Source organism: Haematobia irritans, chromosome 2, assembly GCF_050003625.1.
Source record: "Haematobia irritans isolate KBUSLIRL chromosome 2, ASM5000362v1, whole genome shotgun sequence".
In the NCBI taxonomy this organism is placed as follows: domain Eukaryota; kingdom Metazoa; phylum Arthropoda; class Insecta; order Diptera; family Muscidae; genus Haematobia; species Haematobia irritans.
The window spans coordinates 177,949,648-177,973,438 of NC_134398.1; the positions used below are offsets into that span (position 1 = coordinate 177,949,648).

A 23,791-nucleotide genomic window follows, 5' to 3' on the forward strand; every position below is an offset into this window, starting at 1 on the left:
TTTCATAAAAAAACTAGTTTTCAATTTGAATTGTAAATGCAATGAAGTTTGTTCTACTCATTTACAAATGTAAATATCAAGAGTTTAATATGCCTCTTACGCTTAATCCATGGCCATAATAATATGAGATAAAACAAAAAACTAACTTGAATTACACAAACTAAAGATAATGGCATTAACAAATACATTTAACAAAGTAACATCAAAAGCCCCAAACATATACAGCGACAACAACAACAACATTGGGAAATAGTGGGGAGAAATACATATACTCCATATTCCATAATGGACACTCATATGGGGTAAAAAGAGACTCTGGGCTAATTTACAGGTGAGAGAAAGAGAGACGAGAGTGTGAGCTAACAGTGAATTTATAAAACACCAAGACTCATCAATGCTTATACATATGGGGCTTATAAAGGTAAAGTATTTTAGGCTGAGTTTTGAGTTTAATATAAAGAGAGCCTCAACAAAAGAGAGTTAAAATGTGAAACAATACAAAGACTAAAGGTTAAAATTTTGAGTGAAAATCAAGGGTTTTTCAAGCAACGATCGCTCAAAAAAATGAAAACAAATCATAGAAACACTCATCACAACTCATCACATCATCTAATAAAAGAGAGATGAATTGGTTTTAGTTTTTTTTTTTATGGGCTATAAAAAGGCCAAAGAGAATTAAAAGGTAATGGGCATGGTACAAACAACCGTATGATTGTTTCAGATAAGAGAACTATGGTGAATCAAGGTGGTGGTGGTGTGGTGTGGTAGTCGCATGACGATGGTATGGTTGAAAACAAATACACAATACGAACATGAAAAATAAGAGAAAATAAACAAAACAAACAACTGAACAAAAAATAAAACAAGTTAACAAAAGTACAAGACTTCCAGTCGATGTCAGTATCGTATTAGACGGCGTAATATAAACGAGTGTGGCAAATAATAACAAGCAGAAATTGTGGTTAAAAATTAAAAAAAAAAACAAAAAAACTATGAAAAGAAAAACACTTAAAATATTAAAATATAAGAAGAGAAAAATAAACCAAATGATTCAAAACAATATTTTAATAAAAAAATTTATAAACTAAATTTTCATTAGTGTTTGTTTCAAAAAAAAATCTAAGACAATAGCTAAAATTTAACCACATTTATCCATTCTATAAAAATTTTTGGTTTTTACCAAAATCTTTTGTAAAACACGTGGTCTATTCTTTGCCATCATCATTTCGAAGACAAATTTAGCCAAATACTCTCTGGCATTGTTAATATGCGTAGTATCTCATCAACAAGTGTGACCTTTGGACAATAAATCCCCAGCAAGGGAAAGTAAAATAAAGACAAAAACAAAAAAGAGAACAAAAACATGAAAAAAAAACTCCAGATAGCAACGAAATAAATCACTAGCACAGAATATAAGAAACATAAAAATATATTGGCCAAGAGAGGTGGCGAAAAAGTAATCAATCATACGGAAATATAATTTTATAAAATCGAAAGAAAGAAAAAACAAAACTTAATTACTTCCCAAAGTAGACAACACAAAACATATTGTGGCAAAAAAAAAAAAGACAATTAATGATAAAACACAGTGTAGAGAGGGTAGATCTTCATTTATGAAAGCCCATAAAATATACACACACAGTTAGTCCATAAAACTTGGCCAATACCAATTGGTATCACAAAAATACAAAAGGGAGAAAAAACCTTATCGTTGTTGCATACCCACAATTGGGTACAAATCGATTGTTAGTCGACATTCGCAATACTTACAGCAAACCAAACGGTATCACAAAATTGGCAATTGGTGAATATATTACACTGGAAATTTTATAAACAAAACGAAGCCGTTGTAAATTGCGCGCAAAAGCTATAAGAAAATTGAATACATAGGTGCCTTGAAAATCTGCAACATCATCAGCAACATATTTGGCAACATCACTCAAAACACAAATCTCTGGGACATCTCTATTAAAGTGAATCAGAAACTTACGAACAATACTTGGGCAATAGGTAAATGCAATATTTCTTCTGTTGTTTAATTTCATGAGAAAAAGTCGTGAAAAAAATTGTTGATATTGAAAAAGATTAAATAATTAATAAGCAACAAGTTTCAACGAAGATAGCAACATGAATCTAAACAAATATCCTAAAACATTTAGGTAACAAGCTTTTGCAACATAACTCAAAACAATGTTAATGTTAATGCTAAAAGTAAAATTTCGAACAAAAATGGTAATGTCTTTACCCTACCATATTGTTTTCATTCCATTTTATTGTAAACGAAATTAACAGGACCCCAATAATCGGAATTGAAAAAAAATATATTTTTAGCAACATGTTGTTATAGTTTTCGGCAACATTTCTGTTAACAAGTGTCCTGAAACATTTTGAGAATTGATAACAACCTTTTGCACTAGCACTTAAGAAAATTGACGATGTCTACACACAGAAAAAAATTTCCCGAAAATTTTTCCAATTAAAATTTTAATTGAGTTTTAAAAAAATATTCAATTCAAAATTTATTGATTCAACAAATTTTTAATTGAAACAAAAATCAATCACAAAAATTAATAGTATCAATTAATTTTTTAATTTGATCAATTAATTTTTTAATTAACCTTCAATTAATTTTTAATTGATACTATCATTTCTGTGATTGAAGACATTTCAATGAAAAAATGAATTGGATCAATTAATTTCGTATTGAACCAGAATTTTTTTTGTGTGCACTCTATCATATCCTTTCACTTCATTCTACAATAATCGGTATTAGACAACAATTTGAAAATTTTCATACGATACGGCTTTAAAAAAGAAAAAAAGAAAAATATTAGTCCATATCATTCAGAATTCAGTTTTCAGAAACACATATATTAGGAATTAAAAAAAAACATGTGTCCTCTAAAACAATATTCATTAATATCCCTCAAAAAATCGCCAGTAAAATATTATATTCATAGATATACCGGTATATACACTAATAATAAAAAAAATTAATGGTATCACAACAAATAATCAGAATCAATATTCAACACTTTCTATTTGAATCCTTTAAAAAATTTCGCGTATCATCTAAGAATTTCAACAAATTTCTGTGATATATATTGCAACATCACGTAAACTAGAACTTGTTTATCAACATTCCTTAACAAATCGTGTGCAACATTTAAGACTGCAACATCACATCAAATTTTCTTGGAAATTTTTTTAGCCACATTTTGGTTAAAGTTAAATGAGAATTTTAAAAAGAAACATTATCGGTGATCTAAGTCTACTACTAGCTCTATATGTCCTCTCCTAGTCATTTACAAAAAAAATTCTCGGATCATCCAAGAACTTGCAAAAAGTTTCTATTATATATTCAGCAATATCGCTTAAATAAACTCTTACGTTATGGTTAGGTATTGTAGCAGCCTGATATTTCAGGCTCACTTAGACTGTCCAGTCCATTGTATTACAAACTTAAATAAACTCTTGAAAATGTTTCATCAACATTTTTTCAGATACAATCGTCTGCAACATTTAAGCATTTTTTAACAAATTTCTTCAACACAAAATTCTCTCGTTTTCATTAGAATTTAATGAAAAATTTAAACAAATTTAAAATCGCTTATCAGCTACTTTAATACAAAAATTTGGGGTTAAGTCACATGAGATCCCAAACCCAATAAAAATTCAAAATTAAAAAAAAATTATAGTAATTAAAATTATACCAAACTTATGATTGAAATCAAGATTCAACGCTTCATATTTTAATCCTTTAAAATATCTCCGGTATCATTTAAAAATTTGAAACATGTTTCCGTCTGCAATATCACTTTAATAAAATCTTGAAAAGTGTTTCATGAACATCATTCATAACTCAAATTGTCTGCAACATTTAAGAATTTGTAACAATTTTCTGAAACGTCGTGGAAAATTTTTTACAAGCCATATTAGTTGAGAACTATGAATTTGCAACAAGTTTCTGTGTTTATAATCTGCAACATCACGTAAACATGAACTTTTTCATCAACATCCCTTAAAAACTCGTCTGCAACATCTAAGGCTTTTTAAAATGTTTCTGTAACATCACTCAAAATACTCTTGGAAAATGTTTACCAACACAGACCTTATCTACGATCTTAATTCCCAAAGTTTGACCATAATTAATTGTTACCGAAAATATTTTAAACATTCTATTCGTTGGGTAATAAGGTAATATGCCTTAATGCATATACTAAATTTGCTACAAATATTTGAATTTTATTGTTTTCGAAATTCAGCACTATATATTTTATTACTTAAAAATCTACCGGAATTTGCAACATGTTTCTGTGATATATTCTGAGAAACATCAATCAAATAAACTCTCGAAAAATGTTGCATCAACATCATTTAGAAGGTTGTGAAAAAAATACGTACAAACCGATGGCAAAACCACATCGTATCCTAAAAACCCTTATCACAATGCCTTAAGAGATTGGCATTGTGAAAATCTATTAGTTAAAATCAAATGAAAACTAAAAATCCTCATCAAAATTAAAATTGTTTGGAATATGATTCAACATCTTGAATTGATCAAAACTCACAATGAACATACGTAAGGTTTAGTGATCCATATAGATATCCCAAAAATTGATTCAAATTTCCAAATAATTTTTTTAAAAATTTTTAATCGTATTAACGGCCATTTTCATATAGCTTTGTTAGGGTTTAATGACTATTCCTATGGCATATTAACACAGAAAAAATAGTTACCAAAATCTTTCCAATTAAAATTTTAATTAAAGTAAAAAAATATATGCTCCATTCAAAATTTAATTGGTTCAACAAATTATTTAATTGAAACAAAAATCAATCACAAAACTTAATTGTATCAATCATCATTTCAGTGATTGAAGATATTTCAATTGAAAATTAATTGGATACATTAATCTCGTGAAGACAAAAATATTTGTTTCTGCAACCTTATTTGAATCACATCATTGGGACGTATTTTTTCAACATTTTAATTATTGGTCAAAATGATTGGATATTATAAAACCCAAGTTGTAATAGTTCATTGTTTGATATTTTGATATCAATTTTAAAGGCTTGGTTCAAGCGAAAGATAGCAAAGAAATAAACTGTATAAATTAAATATATAGTTCCAATTCAAAGACTCACTTTATTTGTATCACATTTTTGGGACGTTTTTTATCAACATCTTAATTATGGCCACAATAGTTCATTGTATTATAGTTTGATATAAATTTTAAAGGTCTGTTTCAAGCGAAAAATAATATCAAAGAAATTAGTTGCTCAGTTAAATAAATATTCAGTTTCAAATCAAATAATCATCTTTAAATCTTCAGCAATATGTTCTGAATCTTTATTTCAACTTCTTTTTAACAACATTTTAATTTATGGGATTCTAAAAACACAATAAATTGCGATGAATACATTAATATTTGATAATTTACTTGTATTAATTTTCAAGTATATACTAAAATATTCATTCATTAAATAAGACAAAGAGAGACATTTAATAAAATCTGAGTATTTTACAACGCCCTTCAACAATATATTATGGTGCTAAAACAACCTATTCAAACTTCATGAACTCTTTTCAGATCTTAGCAATATAGATTCGTTGTGAACTGAACTTCTTCAATTAAAGATTCCGAGCTTTTTTCTTCTTTTAAAAAACTTAAAGTGTACGCATACTCTTTACAAAATAAATGTAATTTAATTTTTATTTTATTTTCAGATCTTCCAAATAATTGGTTTACAAAAATATCCAACTTTGGAAACATTATACAGCAATCAACTATAAAAAGAGTACAACTCGAGGACAATTTAAAAAAAAAAATAATACGTGAAATTTTCCATAATAGAACGAGAAACTTTACTCCACATAGTCTCAATCAGTCACAAAACGAAGAATTATCTTCAAATCAAATTAAAATCCCCTTCCAATATCCTTCGTTCTAATAAAGATTCTTCCACTTATCTTCACCAACTTTCTTGGGTTATAATTTTCCTGGTATCCACAACAGATCCTTCAACCTTACTCGAGACAAAATCTGGAATCTTCTGCAGTATCTTTCTTCAACATATTCATCATTCGCTCAAGCAATTATCCTCGCAATCTTTTGTTGGTGAATAATAAACAGGAGATCACTCAACTCTCATCATGACTGAAGTAGCCTGCTTAATGTTCATATGCCCTTGGCTAGTATTAGTTTTTATCATAATTTATGCCATGACGGTACTATAGTATATAAATATAAATATTCCATTAGATATAAGATTTTGTTATTAGCTTAAAAAGCTTTAAAAAAATATGTAGATTAATAGATAATAATAAAAACAAAATGATTCGATACCTTAATTTCTTAGAAAACTGCAATAATGACTATTGAAGGTAAATAAAATTTAACCCTTTGCGTGTGCCGTATTAATTTTATAAATAAGTGTCATACCGGTCCGAATTAATTTTCGTTGAAAAAAACAAAATAATACACAGTATGTAAGATTGCGAAAGAAATCTACGAAGGGCTACAACTGGAATGGAAAATTAAAATAGCTTTCACGCAAAAAATATTTTTTGTCTTCAATTTGAAGAAATTAATTGATCCAAGTAATTTTAAATTATAATGTCTTCAATAACAGAAATGATAGTTTCATTAAAAAATTAATTGAAATACAATTAAAAAATTAATTGATACTATTAATTTTTGTGAATGATTTTTGTTTCAATTAAAAAGTTTGTTGAATCAATTAAATTTTTAATTGAATATTTTTTAAAACTCAATTAAGACTTTAATTGGATATATGTTCGTAAAATTTTTTCTGTGTTGATAGCTCAAAGCAAGGGGTTAATTGCAATAATAATTTAAAGTTTTCTTTTTTTTTTTTTAAGTGTACTAAAATAAATTCATCTCGCAAAGTGCCTTAAAATCGACCAGAGTAAATTTCAATTTAACCTTCTATGGAATTAAGGTATCGAATTGTATTAAATGTATCACAAGAGGAATATGCCAATAAAATATACCTCAAAAGAGACTGACCAAAAAATAAATGTTTATTTGAAACTAATTAATAATGTTTATAGTGGTGTCTTTAAAATTTAATTAACTAAATGCTAAGTGGTGCGGGAGGGGGGTGTATTTCTATGGCAATGGAAGAAGACAATACATTGTGACCGGCAAAAACCGGTGGATGTAAGGTCAAACTATTAATGGATGGACGTAAAAAAAATGTATATATGGGTTGTATACATAACGCGCAAAGCAAACATGGTAGAGCCATATTTTCGCAAAAACAAAAATAAGAAAGAAAAAAAATACGAATTATATTGACAATGTTTTCCTAAACCCCCAAAAAAAAAATTAACTTTATTAACAGGTTGGCTGATAAGTCCCCGGTCTGACACATAGATGGCGTCGCTAGTATTAAATGCATATTATTTTTATATAGTACCAACCTTCAAATGATTCGTGCCAAAATTTGACGTCTGTAAGTCAATTAGTTTGTGAGATAGAGCGTCTTTTGTGAAGCAACTTTTGTTATTGTGAAAAAATGGAAAAAAAGGAATTTCATATTTTGATAAAATACTGTTTTCTGAAGGGAAAAAATACGGTGGAAGCAAAAACTTGGCTTCGTAATGAGTTTCCGGACTCTGCCCCAGGGAAATCAATTGGTATGCAAAATTCAAGCGTGGTGAAATGAGCACGGAGGACGGTGGACGCCCGAAAGAGGTGGTTACCGACGAAAACATCAAAAAAATCCACAAAATGATTTTGAATGACCGTAAAATGGAGTTGATCGAGATAGCAGAGGCCTTAAAGATATCAAACGAACGTGTTGGTCATATCATTCATCAATATTTGGATATGCGGAAGCTGTGTGCAAAATGGGTGCCGCGCGAGCTCACATTTGACCAAAAACAACAACGTGTTGATGATTCTGAGCGGTGTTTGCAGCTGTTAACTCGTAATACACCCGAGTTTTTCCGCCGATATGTGACAATGGATGAAACGTCGCTCCATCACTACACTCCTGAGTCCAATCGACAGTCGGCTGAGTGGACAGCGACCGGTGAATCGTCTCTGAAGCGTGGAAAGACTCAAATGTCCGCTCTGCCTGTTTTTTGGGATGCGCATGGAATAATTTTTCCAATTAAAATCTTAATTGAGTTTTTAAAAATATTCAATTAAAAATTTAATTGATTCGACAATTTTTTTAATTGAAACAAAAATTTAGAAAAATAAATAAAAATAAAAAATAAATAGTATCAATTAATTTTTTAATTGTCTATCAATTAATTTTTTAATTTGTTGTCAATTAATTTTTTAATTTGCTGTCAATTAATTTTTTTAATTGATACTATTATTTCTGTGATTGAAGACATTTCAATTAAAAAATTGTTTGGATCAATTACTTTCGTGATTGAATCAGAATTTTTTTTTTGTGCGTAGTTATGAACCAATGATTAATATGAAATTAATCATAATAAAATTTTCAATTATATTTTAAATTAAAAATATTTCTTATTTAATTAAAATGATTAATATTTCGATTAAAATGCCAATGCCAAAGAATTCCAATAATTTTCTGAATTATCTTTATATTTCGATATGATCGAAAAAGTTAATTCGTAATTTTTTTATTGGTTAGGTTTTCAACATCAATCAACTTTTTAATAGGAAATATTTTTGTGAAGATTTTTTCTGTTTACACACAGAAAAACATCTACTTTGGTAAAATTGTTATGCACGTATCAGATTTTATTACCCCCTGTGTAATGCAAAAAACTTCCTTAAAATATTTCACATATCAATTCAGAAATTTCTTCATGTAATAAAAAAAAAATAATACCCCTAGCTGTTGCCTCTATTTTATTGGCAGTAATTAATTGTAACTAACTACAAGATAAGCTTAAAAATACAGGTTTTAAATGTATTACAAACTTTTCGTTAATAAACTAAATTATCACATAATTTAGATGTACTCTATAACAACATAACTGGCAATTATATCATGCTTTATATCAACCATATAACATTTTTTTGCCTTAAACAAAAATACACGGCTTGATTAGTTTTGGCGTTACATTTAAACAATACAAAAAATTTTCTTTGTACAACGTTAATGAATAATGATGGAATAAAATACAATAAATAAAATATCCATGAAAATTTTTTAAAATAAATATATATTTGAAAAAACAATGAGCTTGAGCATATATATATATATATATATATATATATATAATTTTTTTTTTGTTTAAAAAACAATGCATATTAATCAAACAAAGCTGTTGAGAATAAGCAATATGTAGCGTTAAAAGAATTGTGATGTTTTATTTTTTTTATAAATGATTAATGTTAAAAATATACAACAAAATAAAACAAATGCAAAAAAAGAACACAAAAAACGACAAAAGTCAAATATATCTACTATAAACAAAAGTGTGTTTAGTATTGTTTAGATAATTTAAAGTGGATGACATTTATATGTACTAAAAAGCTAAATGGGTGATTTAAAAATAATATATATATTCATATACAATACAGTGAAACCTCTTAAACTTGAAGACTCTGGAAAGCAGACACCTTTAAAAAATTGACAATTTTTGTGAGACACTTGCTGCATTATTACATTAAAACTAGTCTCTTATAAGTGGACAAAATGGAAGCGATCGTGAATGTCCAATTTTGAGAGGTTTCACTGTAAACTTGGACTACAAAAATTGTCCGAAAACATTAGTTAAACCACACAAAAAAAATATTTTTTGTCTTCAATCACGAAATTAATTGATTTTTTATCGGATCCCGGATACAAAACAACTCTAAAATTAGAAATAAAATTTTGACAAAATTTTCTGAAGAAGTAAAATTTTGACAAAATTTTCTATAGAAATAAAATTTCGACAAAATTTTCTATAGAAATAACATTTTGACAAAATTTTCTATAGAAATAAAATTTTGAGAAAATCTCCTATAGAAATAAAATTTTGACAAAATTTTCTATAGAAATAAAATTTTGAGAAAATTTTCTATAGAAATAAAATTTGGACACAATTTTCTACCGAAATAAAATTTTGATAAAACTTGCTGTTGAGAAAATTTTGTATAGAGATAAAATTTTCAGAAAATTTTCTATAGAAATAAAATTTTCTATAGAAATAAAGTTTTGAGAAAATTTTGTATAGTAATAAAATTGTGAGAAAATTTTCTATAGAAATAAAATTTTGAGAAAAATTTATATAAAATAAAATGTTGACAACATTTTCTATAAAAATAATTTTTTTAAAAAATTTTCTGTAGAAATCAAATTATGACAAAAATTTCTATGGAAATAAAATTTTGTCAAAATTTTCTATAGAAAAATATTTTCAATTTTGAGAAAATTTTCTATAGAAACAAAAATTTTATAAAATGTTCTATACAAATAAAATCTTGACAAATGTTCCTATAGAAATAAAATTTTGACAAAATTTTCTATAGAAATAAAATTTTTATAAAATTTTCTGTAGAAATAAAATGTTGACAAAATTTTCTGTAGAAGTAAAATTTTGAGAAAATACTAATAAAAATTAAAGCAGTAGAGCACAGCAACACCTACCGAACAAACTGGCAGTGAAAGTGATGTCATTGTGCCAAAATAAAATTACAAAAAAAAAAAAAAAATACAGAAAAAACAATGACATTGGTGGGAAAAGCTATAACTCACATGAATAACAAATAATTCATTCATGGTAACAGAAGTGTTTAAAAATATGCGAACAAATTATTCATTTAAATTTTAAGGCACTAATGCCTACACTGATGAAAACAAAATACGTGTTTTCCCCTTCATATATAATATTTTATTAATGAAAAATTTTGTTAACTTAATTTGAATGTGTACTTGTTCCGATAGATGTCTATATCAGCTTCTATATTTTTCCTCCAACGATTACTTGAACCGCCAAAAATTAGGCAACGGAAATTTTCTACAGTAGTTAAACTGAGTTGGTCAGAAATGATCAACAGAGAGGGCTCCGTCTCCCATCAGGACAACGCTAGATCACACACATCCTTAAAGGTTCGGCAACAATTTGGCAGGAAAGTTATGAGCCAATGCAACAATTCCCAAATGAAGTAAAATTGGCTTCAAAAAATTTTCTGTAGAAATACAATTTTGAGAAAATTTTCTTCAGAAATAAAATTTTTACAAAATTTTCTACAGAAATATAACTTTGAGAAAATTTTGTATAGAGATAAAATTTTCAGAAAACTTTCTATAGAAATAAAATTTTCAGAAAATTTTCTACAGAAATACAATTTTCAGAAAATTTTCTATAGAAATAACATTTTCAGAAAATTTTCTATAGAAATAAAATTTCGACAAAATTTTCTATAGAAATAAAATTTTGAGAACATTTTCTATAGAAATAAAATTTTGAGAACATTTTCTATAGAAATAAAATTTTGACAATATTTTCTATAGAAATAAAATTTTCAGAAAATTTTCTATAGAAATAAAATTTTCAGAAAATTTTGTATAGAAATAAAGTTTGGAGATAATTTTCTATAGAAATAAAATTGTGAGAAAATTTTCTATAGAAATAAAATTTTGAGAAAAATTTCTATAAAAATAAAATTTTTACATTTTCTATAGAAATAACATTTTTACAAAATTTTCTGTAGAAATCAAATTATTAAAAAAATTTCTATGGAAATAAAATTTTGTCAAAATTTTCTATAAAAATACAATTTTCACAAAATTTTCTATAGATATAAGATTTTGAGAACATTTTTTTAGAAATAAAAGTTTGACAAAATTTTCTATAGAAATACAATTTTGACATTTCTATAGAAATACAATTTTTACAAAATTTTCTGTAGAAATCAAATTATGACAAAAATTTTTATGGAAATAAAATTTTGTCAAAATGTTCTATAGAAATAAAATTTTCACAAAATTTTCTATAGAAATAAAATTTTCACAAAATTTTTTATAGATATAAAATTTTGAGAAAATTTTCTTTAAAAATAAAATTTTGACAAATTTATCTGTAGAAATAAATTTTTTTGTAGAAATAAAATTTTGACAAAATTTTCTATAGAAATAAAATTTTGACAAAAGTTTCTTTCGAAATACAATATTAAGAAAAATTTTTTTTTCTTCAGAAATAAGATTTTGATAAAATGTTCTATAGAGATATAACTTTTAAAAAATTTTCTATAAAAATAAAATTTTCAGAAAATTTTCTATAAAAATAAAATTTTGAGAAAATTTTCTATAGAAAATTTTCTATAGAAAGTTTTGAGAAAATTTTCTATAGAAATAAAATTTGGAGAAAAATTTCTATAAAAATAAAATGTTGACAAAATTTTCTATAGAAATAAAATTTCGGCAAAATTTTCTATAGAAATAAAATTTCGGCAAAATTTTCTATAGAAATAAAATTTTGACAAAATTGTCTTTTGAGAAAATTTTCTATAGAAATAAAATTTTGAGAAAAATTTCTATAAAAATTAAATTTTGACAAAATTTTCTATAGAAATAGGGAGCCACCGTGGTGCAATGGTTAGCATGCCCGCCTTGCATACACAAGGTCGCGGGTTCGATTCCTGATACGACCGAACACCAAAAAGTTTTTCAGCGGTGGATTATCCCACCTCAGTAATGCTGGTGACATTTCTGAGGGTTTCAAAGCTTCTCTAAGTGGTTTCACTGGAATGTGGAACGCCGTTCGGACTCGGCTATAAAAAGGAGGTCCCTTGTCCTTGAGCTTAACATGGAATCGGGCAGCACTCAGTGATAAGAGAGAAGTTCACCACTGTGGTATCACAATGGACTGAATAGTCTAAGTGAGCCTGCTACATCGGGCTGCCACATAACCTAACCTAACCTAACCTTCTATAGAAATAAAATTTCGGCAAAATTTTCTATAGAAATAAAATTTTGACAAAATTTTCTATAGAAATAAAATTTGACAAAATTTTCTATAGAAATAAAAGTTTGATAAAATTTTCTATAAAAATAATTTTTTGACAACATTTTCTATAGAAATAAAATTTTTAAAAAATTTGCTGTAGAAATCAAATTATGACAAACATTTTTATGGAAATAAAATTTTGTCAAAATTTTCTATAGAAATATAATTTTGCCAAAAATTTCTTTCGAAATACAATTTTGAGAAAATTCTCTTCAGAAATAAAATTTTGATAAAAAATTTTCTATAGAAATAAAATTTTGACAAAAGTTTCCAATTTTGAGAAAAAAAAATTGTTTCTTCAGAAATAAAATTTTGATAAATTTTCTATAGAAATATAACTTTGAGAAAATTTTCTATAGAAATAAAATTTTCAGAAAATTTTCTATAGAAATAAAATTTTCAGAAAATTTTCTATAGAAATAAAATTTTCAGAAAATTTTCTATAGAAATACAGTTTTGAGAAAATTTTCTATAGAAATAAAGTTTTGAGAAAATTTTCTATAGAAATAAAATTTTGACAAAATTTTCTATAGAAATATAATTTTTAAAAAATTTTCAATAAAAATAAATTTTTGACATTTTCTATAGAAATAAAAAAAAAATCAAGCAATCCAAGATTCATGTTCAGGCTTAGGTCTTTGGACTGGCTTTCAAAATTCCTAGGGAGTTTTGATTGCATGTGGGGTCGAATAATCGACTAAACGGAAGTTTGCAGGAAAATTTTCAAAAGTCGAAATCGATTATTGACCAAACATGAACCATATTTTTCAATAAACAAAGACTCCAAAGATCAGGCAATCCAGTAGGCATGTTCAAGTTTATGTGTATGTAGGCATGTTCAAGGTGGGGCTCTAAAATGTACATGCTAGGGTTCTATTAATCTAAAATCGATTGACTGAATAATCGAATTTTTGCATGAAAATCTCGAAAAGTCGAAATCGGTTACTGACCTAACATGAATCACTGGTTATACCTAAACTACATACTTGTGTGAAGAAATTTAAAAAAAAACTGAAAAACAAACATTTTTCCTCCAATTTTACATTTTATTTTTATCAGTATTTATACCTTAAACCACATAGTGGTCAGGGTATAATAACTTTGATCTGCCAAAAAATGTGCCTACCAGAAATATTGATTTTAGACCCTATAAAATATATACCGATCGACTCAGAATCACCTCCTGAGTCGATCTAGCGCTTGGTGTCCGTCTGTCCGTATATCCATGTATTTGTTGTTCGCAGGATTTCGGTGGCAATTAATAACCGATTTTGATGAAATTTGGTACGGAGTGTTTTTTTGGGAACCAGGACGAACGCTATGTTTGAATGGGAATTAATATTCTACATGCAAAGGATCTTTAAATCGGAAATCGGTTAATGGAATTTTTGCATTTTTGTCCTTCTTTGTAAAATGAGATTTTTTTCTCTGTATGATCTCCGAAACTTAATCCATAAGAGTTATTTCTTAAAACTTGGGATGGTAGTCATTCTAAATATGAGAGTCCTTCCCTTAAAATCTGAATATCTTGAAAAAAGGAATTTGCTTGGAGTACAAGGTAAGATTGTTGGATCCAAAGACTGAAATAAATAAATAGATGTTGAGCTAACGGAAATTTCGCATTATTTCGATCGCATTATTCGATCAATAAAAAAATAATTCTTTCGATTTATTGATATCAACAAAACATAATTTTCTTTGAGGTGTTTTTTAATAAATTTCGAATTTTAGAACGTAAATAAGAAACAGGCATGGGTTTGTCAAATAGCATTCCATAAAATTGATATTTTTATTCACAACGAGTTTTTAAGAATTTATAAAATAAAGAACAAATTGTTTTTTTGTGAATATATTTGCATTTAACCCGTCAATAATCGTCAAATCCCATTTCAAAATACGACATTGCTAAAAATAGTAACATAATGCTCTATATTTTGTCATAAACTTGAACTCGAGCGAAAGCAAGCGCACCTTTCTAAAATTTATGGCTTAAAAAATAACATTAAACGAATATCCAAAATATAGACAGAAAAAATACCAACAATAACGATTGAGTCTACACCACAATTGATAAAACAATAATAAATGTCAAACACTTATAATGGGATGAACCCCACTTTAAATTCCAATCATTGTCATTTTTATAAATGGAATTTTAAATATTCATATATATTTTTTTTTTGCACACAAAAATATTTACAATTTCGAATATACTCAAAATAACACTAAAATATTAATAAAATTAAAGCAGTAGAGCACAGCAACACCTACCGAACAAACTGGCAGTGAAAGTGATGTCATTGTGCCAAAATAAAAAATACAGAAAAACAATGACATTGGTGGGAAAAGCTATAACTCAAATGAATAACAAACAATTCATTCATAGTAACAGAAGTGTTTAAAAATATGCGAACAAATTATTCATTTAAATTTTAAGGCACTAATGCCTACACTGATGAACACAAAATACGTGTTTCCCTCTTCATATATAATATAACAAGATTATTTTATTAATGAAAATTTTCGTTAGCTTAATTTGAATGTGTATTTGATAGATGTCTATATCAGCTTCTATATTTTTCCTCGAACGATTACTTGAACCGCCTAAAAGTAGGCAACGGAAATTTTCTACAGTAGTTAAACTCAGTTGGTCAGAAATGATCAACAGAGAGGGCTCCGTCTCCCATCAAGACAACGCTAGATCACACACATCCTTAACGGTTTGGAAAAAATTTGGCAGGAAAGTTATGAGCCAATGCAAAAATTCCCAAATGAAGTAAAATTGGCTTCAAAAAATTTTCTGTAGAAATACAATTTTGAGAAAATTTTCTTCAGAAATAAAATTTTTACAAAATTTTCTACAGAAATATAACTTTGAGAAAATTTTGTATAGAGATAAAATTTTCAGAAAACTTTCTATAGAAATAAAATTTTCAGAAAATTTTCTACAGAAATACAATTTTCAGAAAATTTTCTATAGAAATAACATTTTCAGAAAATTTTCTATAGAAATAAAATTTCGACAAAATTTTCTATAGACATAAAATTTTGAGAACATTTTCTATAGAAATAAAATTTTGAGAACATTTTCTATAGAAATAAAATTTTGACAATATTTTCTATAGAAATAAAATTTTCAGAAAATTTTCTATAGAAATAAAATTTTCAGAAAATTTTGTATAGAAATAAAGTTTGGAGATAATTTTCTATAGAAATAAAATTGTGAGAAAATTTTCTATAGAAATAAAATTTTGAGAAAAATTTCTATAAAAATAAAATTTTTACATTTTCTATAGAAATAAAATTTTTACAAAATTTTCTGTAGAAATCAAATTATTAAAAAAATTTCTATGGAAATAAAATTTTGTCAAAATTTTCTATAAAAATACAATTTTCACAAAATTTTCTATAGATATAAGATTTTGAGAACATTTTTTTAGAAATAAAAGTTTGACAAAATTTTCTATAGAAATACAATTTTGACATTTCTATAGAAATACAATTTTTACAAAATTTTCTGTAGAAATACAATTTTTACAAAATTTTCTGTAGAAATCAAATTATGACAAAAATTTTTATGGAAATAAAATTTTGTCAAAATGTTCTATAGAAATAAAATTTTCACAAAATTTTCTATAGAAATAAAATTTTCACAAAATTTTTTATAGATATAAAATTTTGAGAAAATTTTCTTTAAAAATAAAATTTTGACAAATTTATCTGTAGAAATAAATTTTTTTGTAGAAATAAAATTTTGACAAAATTTTCTATAGAAATAAAATTTTGACAAAAGTTTCTTTCGAAATACAATATTAAGAAAAATTTTTTTTTCTTCAGAAATAAGATTTTGATAAAATGTTCTATAGAGATATAACTTTTAAAAAATTTTCTATAAAAATAAAATTTTCAGAAAATTTTCTATAAAAATAAAATTTTGAGAAAATTTTCTATAGAAAATTTTCTATAGAAAGTTTTGAGAAAATTTTCTATAGAAATAAAATTTGGAGAAAAATTTCTATAAAAATAAAATGTTGACAAAATTTTCTATAGAAATAAAATTTCGGCAAAATTTTCTATAGAAATAAAATTTCGGCAAAATTTTCTATAGAAATAAAATTTTGACAAAATTGTCTTTTGAGAAAATTTTCTATAGAAATAAAATTTTGAGAAAAATTTCTATAAAAATTAAATTTTGACAAAATTTTCTATAGAAATAGGGAGCCACCGTGGTGCAATGGTTAGCATGCCCGCCTTGCATACACAAGGTCGCGGGTTCGATTCCTGATACGACCGAACACCAAAAAGTTTTTCAGCGGTGGATTATCCCACCTCAGTAATGCTGGTGACATTTCTGAGGGTTTCAAAGCTTCTCTAAGTGGTTTCACTGGAATGTGGAACGCCGTTCGGACTCGGCTATAAAAAGGAGGTCCCTTGTCCTTGAGCTTAACATGGAATCGGGCAGCACTCAGTGATAAGAGAGAAGTTCACCACTGTGGTATCACAATGGACTGAATAGTCTAAGTGAGCCTGCTACATCGGGCTGCCACATAACCTAACCTAACCTAACCTTCTATAGAAATAAAATTTCGGCAAAATTTTCTATAGAAATAAAATTTTGACAAAATTTTCTATAGAAATAAAATTTGACAAAATTTTCTATAGAAATAAAAGTTTGATAAAATTTTCTATAAAAATAATTTTTTGACAACATTTTCTATAGAAATAAAATTTTTAAAAAATTTGCTGTAGAAATCAAATTATGACAAACATTTTTATGGAAATAAAATTTTGTCAAAATTTTCTATAGAAATATAATTTTGCCAAAAATTTCTTTCGAAATACAATTTTGAGAAAATTCTCTTCAGAAATAAAATTTTGATAAAAAATTTTCTATAGAAATAAAATTTTGACAAAAGTTTCCAATTTTGAGAAAAAAAAATTGTTTCTTCAGAAATAAAATTTTGATAAATTTTCTATAGAAATATAACTTTGAGAAAATTTTCTATAGAAATAAAATTTTCAGAAAATTTTCTATAGAAATAAAATTTTCAGAAAATTTTCTATAGAAATAAAATTTTCAGAAAATTTTCTATAGAAATACAGTTTTGAGAAAATTTTCTATAGAAATAAAGTTTTGAGAAAATTTTCTATAGAAATAAAATTTTGACAAAATTTTCTATAGAAATATAATTTTTAAAAAATTTTCAATAAAAATAAATTTTTGACATTTTCTATAGAAATAAAAAAAAAATCAAGCAATCCAAGATTCATGTTCAGGCTTAGGTCTTTGGACTGGCTTTCAAAATTCCTAGGGAGTTTTGATTGCATGTGGGGTCGAATAATCGACTAAACGGAAGTTTGCAGGAAAATTTTCAAAAGTCGAAATCGATTATTGACCAAACATGAACCATATTTTTCAATAAACAAAGACTCCAAAGATCAGGCAATCCAGTAGGCATGTTCAAGTTTATGTGTATGTAGGCATGTTCAAGGTGGGGCTCTAAAATGTACATGCTAGGGTTCTATTAATCTAAAATCGATTGACTGAATAATCGAATTTTTGCATGAAAATCTCGAAAAGTCGAAATCGGTTACTGACCTAACATGAATCACTGGTTATACCTAAACTACATACTTGTGTGAAGAAATTTAAAAAAAAACTGAAAAACAAACATTTTTCCTCCAATTTTACATTTTATTTTTATCAGTATTTATACCTTAAACCACATAGTGGTCAGGGTATAATAACTTTGATCTGCCAAAAAATGTGCCTACCAGAAATATTGATTTTAGACCCTATAAAATATATACCGATCGACTCAGAATCACCTCCTGAGTCGATCTAGCGCTTGGTGTCCGTCTGTCCGTATATCCATGTATTTGTTGTTCGCAGGATTTCGGTGGCAATTAATAACCGATTTTGATGAAATTTGGTACGGAGTGTTTTTTTGGGAACCAGGACGAACGCTATGTTTGAATGGGAATTAATATTCTACATGCAAAGGATCTTTAAATCGGAAATCGGTTAATGGAATTTTTGCATTTTTGTCCTTCTTTGTAAAATGAGATTTTTTTCTCTGTATGATCTCCGAAACTTAATCCATAAGAGTTATTTCTTAAAACTTGGGATGGTAGTCATTCTAAATATGAGAGTCCTTCCCTTAAAATCTGAATATCTTGAAAAAAGGAATTTGCTTGGAGTACAAGGTAAGATTGTTGGATCCAAAGACTGAAATAAATAAATAGATGTTGAGCTAACGGAAATTTCGCATTATTTCGATCGCATTATTCGATCAATAAAAAAATAATTCTTTCGATTTATTGATATCAACAAAACATAATTTTCTTTGAGGTGTTTTTTAATAAATTTCGAATTTTAGAACGTAAATAAGAAACAGGCATGGGTTTGTCAAATAGCATTCCATAAAATTGATATTTTTATTCACAACGAGTTTTTAAGAATTTATAAAATAAAGAACAAATTGTTTTTTTGTGAATATATTTGCATTTAACCCGTCAATAATCGTCAAATCCCATTTCAAAATACGACATTGCTAAAAATAGTAACATAATGCTCTATATTTTGTCATAAACTTGAACTCGAGCGAAAGCAAGCGCACCTTTCTAAAATTTATGGCTTAAAAAATAACATTAAACGAATATCCAAAATATAGACAGAAAAAATACCAACAATAACGATTGAGTCTACACCACAATTGATAAAACAATAATAAATGTCAAACACTTATAATGGGATGAACCCCACTTTAAATTCCAATCATTGTCATTTTTATAAATGGAATTTTAAATATTCATATATATTTTTTTTTTGCACACAAAAATATTTACAATTTCGAATATACTCAAAATAACACTAAAATATTAATAAAATTAAAGCAGTAGAGCACAGCAACACCTACCGAACAAACTGGCAGTGAAAGTGATGTCATTGTGCCAAAATAAAAAATACAGAAAAACAATGACATTGGTGGGAAAAGCTATAACTCAAATGAATAACAAACAATTCATTCATAGTAACAGAAGTGTTTAAAAATATGCGAACAAATTATTCATTTAAATTTTAAGGCACTAATGCCTACACTGATGAACACAAAATACGTGTTTCCCTCTTCATATATAATATAACAAGATTATTTTATTAATGAAAATTTTCGTTAGCTTAATTTGAATGTGTATTTGATAGATGTCTATATCAGCTTCTATATTTTTCCTCGAACGATTACTTGAACCGCCTAAAAGTAGGCAACGGAAATTTTCTACAGTAGTTAAACTCAGTTGGTCAGAAATGATCAACAGAGAGGGCTCCGTCTCCCATCAAGACAACGCTAGATCACACACATCCTTAACGGTTTGGAAAAAATTTGGCAGGAAAGTTATGAGCCAATGCAAAAATTCCCAAATGAAGTAAAGTTGGCTTCTAAAAAAACCGGAAATTTTTCTTTTTTTCAGTTCTTCTATAGAAATAAAATTTTGACAAAATTTTTTATAGAAATAAAATTTTGACAAAATTTTCTATAGAAATTAAATTTTGACAAAATTTTCTATAGAAATTAAATTTTGACAAAATTTTCTATAGAAATAAAATTTTGACAAAATTTTCTATAGAAATAAAATTTTGACAAAATTTTCTATAGAAATAAAATTTTGACAAAATTTACTATAGAAATAAAATTTTGACAAAATTTTCTATAGAAATAAAATTTTGACAAAATTTTCTATAGAAATAAAATTTTGACAAAATTTTATATAGAAATAAAATTTTGACAAAATTTTCTATAGAAATAAAATTTTGACAAAATTTTCTATAGAAATAAAATTTTGACAAAATTTTCTATAGAAATAAAATTTTGACAAAATTTTCTATAGAAATAAAATTTTGACAAAATTTTCTATAGAATTAAAATGTTGACAAAATTTGCTATGGAAATAAAATTTTGACAAAATTTTCTATAGAAATAAAATTTTGACAAAATTTTCTATAGAAATAAAATGTTGAAATAAAATTTTGACAAAATTTAAAGAAATAAACTTTTGACCAGATTTTCTAAAGAAATAAAACTTGGAAAAATTTTCTATAGAGAAAAATTTTGAGACATTTTTTTATAGGAACATTTGCTATAGAAATAAAATTTTGAAAAAAACAAACCAGGTATAAGGGCCGTACATTTTTGCTATCGAAAATATTCTTACCAAACACTTTAGCAAATATCTTCCCCCAATGATATGACAGCATTTTTTTAATTGTGTCAATACTCCCCAAAACGCATACTCAAGACAGCCACATCCATAGAAAATTGCTGAAGTCTGAAAATCTCGCTTTAATGTAAAACGCATTTCTGCATATGCTCATATAGCGGAAAAAAACAGAATAATTCAGCAAAAATATTATACCGCCTTTCTAAAGTTCAAAAACCTTAGAGTAGAACGACATGGAAAACATTGGAAAAATAAATATCAAAACAAAAATCTATAAAAAAAAAAACAAAAATCACATAAACAGAAATATCTGACAAAAAAAACTGCCAGCGACTAAGCCAAGTCATATAAAAGTGGCATTAACAAGTATTTTTTTGTACATCACTGAACCTGGTGACCCAATAATAACAACAATGCAAGCATAATAGTAAACATATCATAAACAAAATAGGGATGTCCATTGAGAATAAAATAATTAAAAATTTCAAAGACCATATCATATGTGATATGGTCTTTGAAATATAAGTTGTGTTCCTTTACGTACTACTAGTTACTACTTTTACTAGTTTTTACTAGAGACCGTTCCTCAACCCCAAAAAATAGTAAAAGTAGTAAACAATTTTAAGGGAACAATGTCAAAATGCATGTCTCTTTTAAATTTTTTTTTACTACAAGTTACTCGACAAATTTTTTCGAGTAAAGGTTGTAGATATGTCATGACAAAAATAATTATTTGTTTTCAAATTTTCGAAACTAAGGTAGTTCCAAATCGCTTTTTTTGGAAATAATTCTGTAACTTTTTAATGGATTAAGATATCACCATATTTTTTTCTTTGTGTCAAAGCTGAAATGTTTTTCTCTATGTTTAGAAGTTTGTAGGTCCCTAGTGTATTCACGGGCTGGTCTATAGACGTTGGAAATTGAACACCTCGGATGTATGAAATTTAGTGTTACTTGGCAAACGCTCAATTATGCACCGATTTTCATGATTTTTGCTTTGCTGGATAGAACTTATAAACTACCATAAATAGATTGTGTATGTGTGCGAATATATCTAATATTTGCGAGATAGGGCCTTACAATTTATTTTTTTGCAAAATTTGAACAAAGTGGGGTCTGTATTTTGAGTCTAGAAGGACTACATTCCTTATGAAATTCTACGTATTCTGGAGGAAAATTTTGTGCACCTTTGTGCTTTAGATTTAACGTGTGGACTCCACAATTTGGAATTTCAAAACAATGCCTAACCAATACCACTTGTTTCGAAAAAAGTACCAAAACATTGACCGACTCACACCAAATTCGGCACACCCTTTAATGGACCAAAAGTACCTCTACGTTTTAAATTTCATGCAAATCGGATAACAGTTTTAATGTCTATGTCATGAAGACCCCAATTGGGGGGTCGGTTCATATGGAAGCAAAATCGAAACTTAGGCCGAAGTAGTCCCATCTTCAAAATTGACCTGCATGTAGAAGAAAAACGTGTCTGGTAAAATTTCAGCACTATAGGTTCATTATTGAAGGAAGTAGCCTGATTACAACAGATAGCCAGACAGGGAGACATCGTCTTATAATTTCTCCTTGATCAAGACTATATATACTTTCTATAGTCAGAATTCGTTATTTGTATGTGTTACAAACGGAATGAAAAACCCCACCTTATAAGATACTGATAATATGCGCTAATACTCTACTTTATAGCCCAGAAGTCAGAGTTTTACTTTGATTAAAAATTTTGCAAAAGGAGTACTTTTTATAACAATGTAAAAACCATAGCTTCTTTCTATCGTAATAAGGATTTCAAAGTTTCCTGCAAAAAATCTGCCATTTGTCAAAAAAAAATTCGATATAAAAGTATTTAATTTACCTACATGTTTTGAAAATATTTATTCAAATCACAATGTTTCTTTTGGTTTTTATTTGACATTTTTACAATTTTTACTATATTTTCGTTCCTGTACATTTAACAAATATACAAATCTGAGAGGATTTTCAATATTTCTCTCTTTTACTACTTTTTACTACGAGTAAAGTAAAGGAACACACCTATAATATTTGTTATTTGATTTGGCATTTTAAACAGAAAAACTATCAAGCAATTTTTCATAATTAAAATATTATTTGAAATTTTGTAAAAATGTTCAATTAAAATTCTTCTCCAAATTTTATTTCTATAGAAAATTTTGTCAAAATTTTATTTCTATAGAAAATTTTGTCCAAATTTTATTTCTATAGAAAATTTTGTAAATATTTTATTTTTATAGAAAATTTTGTCCAAATTTTATTACTATAGAAAATTTTGTCCAAATTTTATTACTATAGAAAATTTTGTCAAAATTTTATTTTTATAGAAAATTTTGTCCAAATTTTATTTCTATAGAAAATTTTGTCAAAATTTAATTTGCTAGAAAATTTTGTCAAAATTTTATTTCTATAGAAAATTTTGTCAAAATTTTATTTCTATAGAAAATTTTGTCAACATTTTATTTCTATAGAAAATGTTGTCAAAATTTTATTTCTATAGAAAATGTTGTCAAAATTTTATTTCTATAGAAAATTTTGTCAAAATTTTATTTCTAAAGAACATTTTGTCAAAATTTTATTTCTATAGAAAGT

General features: G+C 26.4%; 1 protein-coding gene and 1 long non-coding RNA gene across 3 annotated transcripts in view; one reads left to right on the plus strand and one right to left on the minus strand.

Annotated features, from left to right (window-relative positions):
* Positions 1-23,791, minus strand: part of bun (TSC22 domain family member bunched) — a 612,850-nt gene that overhangs the window by 383,666 nt on the left and 205,393 nt on the right. The window lies entirely within an intron of this gene.
* On the plus strand, positions 721-7,069 carry LOC142226756 (uncharacterized). Its single transcript, XR_012719742.1, has 2 exons — positions 721-2,010; positions 5,732-7,069. It is a non-coding gene; the product is annotated as an uncharacterized LOC142226756 (long non-coding RNA).